This window comes from Cyprinus carpio, chromosome A8, assembly GCF_018340385.1.
Source record: "Cyprinus carpio isolate SPL01 chromosome A8, ASM1834038v1, whole genome shotgun sequence".
NCBI lineage: Eukaryota > Metazoa > Chordata > Actinopteri > Cypriniformes > Cyprinidae > Cyprinus > Cyprinus carpio.
Genome location: NC_056579.1, coordinates 22920126 through 22926764, shown reverse-complemented (window position 1 = coordinate 22926764; position 6639 = coordinate 22920126). Strand labels below are relative to the sequence as shown.

Sequence of the window (6639 nt, the reverse complement as noted above, 5' to 3'; positions counted from 1 at the left end):
GAGACAATTTGAAATGTCATGCCAAATATTGGCTCATTTTGGATTTCATGAGAGCTACACATTCCAAAAAAGTTGGGACAGGTAGCAATAAGAGGCCGGAAAAGTTAAATGTAAAAATAAGAAACAGAATGAGCACCATTTCCAAACATATTAGAATCAGAATCAGAATCAGAATGAGCTTTATTGCCAGGTATGTTCACACATACGAGGAATTTCTTTTTTTTGTGACAGAAGCTCCGCAGTGCAACAGAATGACAGCGACAGAACAAAAAACATAATAAAGAATAAAAAAAAAAAATACAAATAAGTAGGTAAGGAATGAAAATATACAAATTGACAATTGTATGGCAGGTATATTACAATAAGCAGTTGCGTATGTACAGGTATATTATGTGCAAAAAAATTAAGGTAAACTAAGTATGTGTGTTAGATAAATAAGTGTATGTATATTAAATATAAATAGTGTAGTGTGTTCCACAGTTATTATCAAGTGTTCATTAGATGGATTGCGTGAGGGAAGAAACTGTTCCTGTGTCTGGTCATTCTGGTGCTCAGTGCTCTGTAGCATCGACCAGATGGCAACAGTTCAAAGAGGGAGTGTGCTGGATGTGAGGGGTCCAGAGTGATTTTGCCAGCCCGTTTTGCTCACTCTGGATAAGTACAGTTCTTGAATAGAACTGAGCGTTGTACCGATGATTCTCTCAGCAGTCCGGACTACCCTCTGTAGTCTTCTGAGGTCAGATTTAGAAGCTGAGCTGAACCAGACAGTTACTGAAGTGCAGAGGATGGATTCAATGATGGTGGAGTAGAAACTGTTTCTGCAGACTCTTGTGGTAGGTTTGAACTTCCTCAGCTGGCGAAGGAAGTACAACCTCTGCTGGGCCTTTTTCAAAAAGGAGTCAATGTAAATGTCCAACTTCAGGTCCTGAGAGATGGTGGTTCCCAGGAACCTGAATGACTCCACTGCAGTCATAGTGCTGTTCATGATGGTGAGTGGGGGGAGTGCAGGGGGTTTCTCCTGAAGTCCACGATCATCTCCACTGTTTTGAGCGTGTTAAGCTCCAGGTTGTTGAGAGTGCACCAGACAGCCAGCTCTTTAACCTCCTGTCTCTAAGCAGACTTGTCACCGTCCTGAATGAGGCCGATGAGTGTGGTGTCATCTGCAAACTTCAGGAGCTTGACAGAGGGGTCCTTAGATGTTCAATTGTTAGCGTACAGGGAGAGGAAGAGCAGTGGGGGAGAGAACGCAGCCCTGGGGAGCTCCGGTGTGATTGTACGGGTGCTGGATGTGTATTTCCCCAGCCTCACTAGCTGCTGCCTGTCTGTCAGGGAAGCTGTTGATACACTGACAGACGGAGGTGGGCATGGAGAGCTGAGTTAGTTTGGGCAGGAGAAGGTTTGGGATAATCGTGTTAAAGGCCAAGCTGAAGTCCACAAACAGGATCCTCACATAAGTCCCCGGTCTTTCTAGGTGTTGCAGAACATAATGCAGTCCAATGTTTTACTGCATCGTCCACAGACCTGTTTGCTCTGTAGGCAAACTGAAGAGGATCCAGTAAGGTTTCAGTGATGTCCTTCAGGGGGGCCAGCACCAGTTTTTCAAATGACTTCATGACCATCCGACGTTAAGAGCCACAGGCCTGTAGTCATTTAGTCCTGTAATTTGTGGATTTCTTTGGGGATATGGGATGATTGTGGAGCATTCTGAAGCATGAAGGGACTTCACACAGCTCCAGTGAATCCTGTGAAGATCTGTGTGAAGATGGGGGCCAGCTGGTCTAGGACAGGATTTCAGACAAGCCGGTGTGTAAACACAATATGGGCCTGGTGCTTTTTTTTTTCGTTTCTGCTTCCGGAAGACTCTGGCGCACCGCATCCTCGCTTATCTGTACTGAAGGCTGTGTGGGGAGAGGTGGGGTTGCAGGAGTGGATGGTGTGAACGGTTGTTTGGAGAGGGTTTCAGGGTTGGGTTGCAGGAGTTGTGAATGGTGTGAATGGTTGTTTGGAGAAGAAGCGTTGAGGGCAGGTGATGATGGTGGGTGTTCTTCTTTCAAACCTGCAGTAAACTCGTTCAGATTGTTGGCCAGTCGTGATTCTCCACAGTGCTGGGGGGATGGTGTCTTGTAATTGGTGATCTCCTTCAGACTTTTCCACACTGTTGCGGAGTCGTTGGAAGTGAACTGAGTCCTTATTTTTCCGGAATAATTCCTCTTTGCCACTTTGATCTCCTTTAACAGTGTGTATTTAGCCTGTTTATACAGGACATTGTCCACCTTCCTGTAAGTATCTTCTTTGGCCTGACGGGTAGCTGTCTGAGTTTTTGCAGTGAACCACGGTTGTCATTTGTTGTAATTTAGTGAGTCCCTGCTGGTAGGAATACACATATCCCTTACAGAAAACTGATATAAGATGTTACAGTCTCTGTGAGTTCGTCAGATCGGTGGCAGCAAGCTTCAAAAACACTACCAATCAGTGAGGTCAAAGCAAGGTTGGAAATCCTGCTCTGCTTCATTAGTCCATCTTTTACAGTCCTTAATACAGGTTTAGCTGATTTTAGTTTTCTGCCTGTAGGTCGGTATAAGATGACCAGACAGTGATCAGACAGTCCCAGAGCCTGCTCGTGGAAAACAGAGCGATTATGCATTCCTTTGTTGTGGTGTAACAGGTGATCCAATATATTACTGTCTCGGTGGGACATTGTTAACATGCTGTCTGTACTTTGGCAGTTCACGGGAGAGATTGGCTTTATTAAAGTCCCCAAGAATTTATTTAAAATGGAATGCACGGGGTGTTTGTTGTTCTGTTCTCTGTGATCTGATCACGCGAGGTGGCAACATGATTGGTAGTAAAAAGCGCCTCATCAGAGTGGCAATGTCTCTCAGAAGGCAAGATTTGGCAGAGGATCACAATTCCCCTAATGCTGCCAGCGAAAATAGTGGAGGCACTATCAGAAAGGAGTTCTCAGAGAAAAATTGCAAAGGAGTTCGAAAGTATCATCATCTACAGTGCATCATAATCATCCAAAGATTCAGAGAATCTGGAACCAATCTCTGTGCGTAAGGGTCAAGGCCAGAAAACCATACTGGATGCCGTGATATTCGGGCCCTTAGACGGCACTGCATCACATACAGGATCTACTGTAATGGAAAATTCACAACATGGCTCAAGGAATACTCCAGAAAAAACATTTTCGGTGAACACAATCCACCGTGCAATTCGCCGTTGCCCGGCTAAAACTCTATAGGTCAAAAAAAGAAGCCCATATCTAAGCATGATCCAGAAGCGCAGGGGCATTTTCTCTGGCCAAGCTATTTAAAATGGACTGTGGCCCAAAGTGAAAAACTGTTCTGTGGGCCGACGAATCAAAATGTGAAGTTCTTTTTTGGAAAAACTGGGACGCCATGTCATCCAGACTAAAGAGGACAAGGACAACACGTGTTATCAGTGCTCAGTTCAGAAACCTGCATATCTGATGGTATGGGGGTGAATGATGATGCGTGTGGCATGGGCGAGCATTACTCATCTGGAAAGGCACCATCAATGCTGAAAGGTATATCCAAAGTTCGAGAACAACATATGCTCCATCCGACCGTCGTCTCTTTCAGGGATTACCTTGCAATTTCCAACCTGACAATGCCAGAACCACATACTGCATCAATTACAAATCATGGCCTGCGTAGAACGAAGGATCAGGGTACTGAAACTGGCCAGACGCCAGTCCAAATCTTCACCCATAGCAAAACATTTGGCGCATCGTAAAGCGGAAGATGCGACAAAGAAGACCTAAGGACAGATTGGGAGCAACTAGAAGCCTGTATGACAAGAATGGGACAAACATTCCCTAGTCCTAAAATTGAGCACTTGTCTCCTCAAGTCCCCGATGTTTGCAGACTGTTATAAAAAGAAGGAGGCGGATGCCCACACCCCAGTGGGTAAACATGGCCTATGTACCAACTTTTTGTAGATGTGTTGCTGCATGAAATTTAAAATCCAACTTATTTTTTCCCTTAAAATTATTACCATTTTCTCAGTTTACATGGATGTTGATATGTTTCATCTATGTTGTATTCTGAATAAAAATTTGAAATTAGAAACGGCCACAATCATTGCATTCTGTTTTATGGACAATGTGTACAGTGTCCCAACTTTTGGGAATAGGGTTTGTATTACTTACCAATTATACTGTTGTTTGAGGAATCTCAATAAATATCCTTAAGCTTACCTGTCTGCTCCCAGTTGTTCTCTGTCGGTTGTGACACATACAGGGTCTGGGTAATAAATGCACTTAAATTTTTATTGAACAAATTCAGCCCAAAGGTTTGGTACACCAAAAACCATCATTCCAGTTCCTTATGCACAATAACTTAGAGCATAGTTGGTGCACAGTCCTGATTAATTTCTTAGAAGTGGTAGTTTAATGATTGACACTTGTGGGTTGCCAAATCTAGATTAATGTCAGATATGTACAAAACATTGTGAAAGGTATGGGGTATCGTAAACCCCCCCAGATTTAAAAATTTAATAGTATATGCCACCAGTGATAGTGTTGCTGTTTTCCTTGTCAATTGAAGTCCTTGTTTCAACATGGTTTTCAGCTCCAGGGAGGGTGTATTAAGTTTGATTTGTAAATTAAGAAGATTTGGATATATATAGATATATTCTCTTGTATTGTTAGATATAGAAAAGCACATTGTAGCTCAAACGAGCCCAACTACACAGTTCTGTTTTAAGGACCAACGCCATATATAAAAACCATGACTTCTCAGTAGCATTACATTTTGCTTGTGGGCGTTATAATTGTTTCTTTTGCAAAATCGTGAAGTCAGATCATCAGACTTCAGCTTGGAGGGAGATTACTTATTGGGTGGCCGTTTTCCTTTACATGAAATTGAAAAAGGAAACAACCCTGTTGTTCCTGCAGAGAACTACCGAATGTGGTGCAGGTAAGCAAGGATCTTTTACCAGTCTTGGGTTTCTGAATTGCACAGTATTTTAAATCAAAAGCAGGCATTTCCCCCCCAAGTTTCTCATTGCTAAAGCTGAATATTCGATTCACATGCTATTAACGTTCCTCACTGATGTTTTTCAGGCACATTTCCTCAACATCTGGCTATGGCATGTTGCCAATAATTGAGGGTTGCTGTTGAGGAGATTAATAACTCCACCATCTTCTGCCCACTGTTTTTCGGGATATGAATGAAATTTGGGGACTATTGTTCTAATTACAAACAATATAAAATTCCGTTTAACGTTTCATCTCAAAGAAATGATCAGTAAAAACTAAAGAATAAAAATCCAAACAGCTTATCAGCCTAAGTGATAGCTGCAAACAGGGACCATTTGGAGACACCAATGACGATTACTATTGCACACTGCTAAACAATGGACCTAATACCATGGTAAAATTTTCTTTTGTACGGTTTAGAACAAAATACACATCTTTACTTCCAACGTTTTGTTCAGAAACTACAAAGTTACGTATATATTTACATCTACTGATATATGAGTGTTTTCTTCTCTTTCAAAGGTGAATTATGGAGAGCTGATAGCTATGCGGTAAGCATTAAACTCATTATTCTTCTTTTGTAAGAACCAGTCCCTAGCAACAACGACATGATAGAGATTGAGTATTCAAAATCATTCACGGTGGTGTTGGATGGAACTGGGTTGCCTTCTTGGTAGCAAAGATGATTACAGGTCAGATGGAACGAAACGCTGTTTAATGAGTTTGGAAAAAAATACTGGTATTGTTTGGCCTATCAAGGCGGGGCTAAGTCTAAAATGCAAATACAGTTCTCACGGGGTTAAAAAAATTGATTAGGCCTCACCCTCACGGTCAGTGTTTGTTTTCGCCTGTGGACACCATATGCAAGCAACCAATTATCAAAGCACGCCATAGCGAACAACAGCCAAGGCAAAGTAGGGATTGCAAGTCATGCATGGGCTCTGAATCAACAGATTCCAAGAGAGGCAGGAATTGAGAAAATGGGCCCCCGTCTTGGAATTACTGACAGACGGTTGTCAGTCCCGGATTTAGTGAATTTGTCTCTAAAGCTAGAGCAACAATGATGTTGGATATGATGTTGCTGAGGGTTGAAGTCAAAAGTAAGACATATAATCAAGTTTGGGAATTACTGATCATTACTGACTGCAGAGGAGGATTAGAACGAGAATCCCTCATTCTCCTTTGGGCATCTATGCTGCCATATATACGATAGCTAATGCATTACATAAGTTCTGCAGTGTGACAATCAATGATGCAGAAAAATACAATGGCCCAAGCCATATATGGTAAGTGATAGTTGAATATTATTTGCAAATACATTATTTGAAGTAACAAATGTTTTTAATTAATTAAATAATCAATAATAGTTATTTTTTTATGAAACTACATATGTACATTATATGTTTTTATTGCTTACATTATTATCTTGTCTAAATGAATGAAAAAGCAAAACAAAAATAATATATTTTAATATTCAGCTTCATGTTTTATTATGTACATATATTATATTATTAATAATATAGTAATATAATTAAAATTATTTGTCTTTTTATTTGAACCTCACCTTACAGCTTCTGGGAGAGATAAGTGAAATTGGATTTATACTCAATGGCGCGTGAGGTGAAAAAGTATGA

The 6639-nt window shown here is 41.2% G+C and overlaps 1 pseudogene; it reads left to right on the top strand.

Moving 5' to 3' along the window:
- Window positions 1-2835: 2835 nt before the first annotated feature.
- Window positions 2836-6258, top strand: LOC122145866 (annotated as a pseudogene).
- Window positions 6259-6639: the final 381 nt, after the last annotated feature.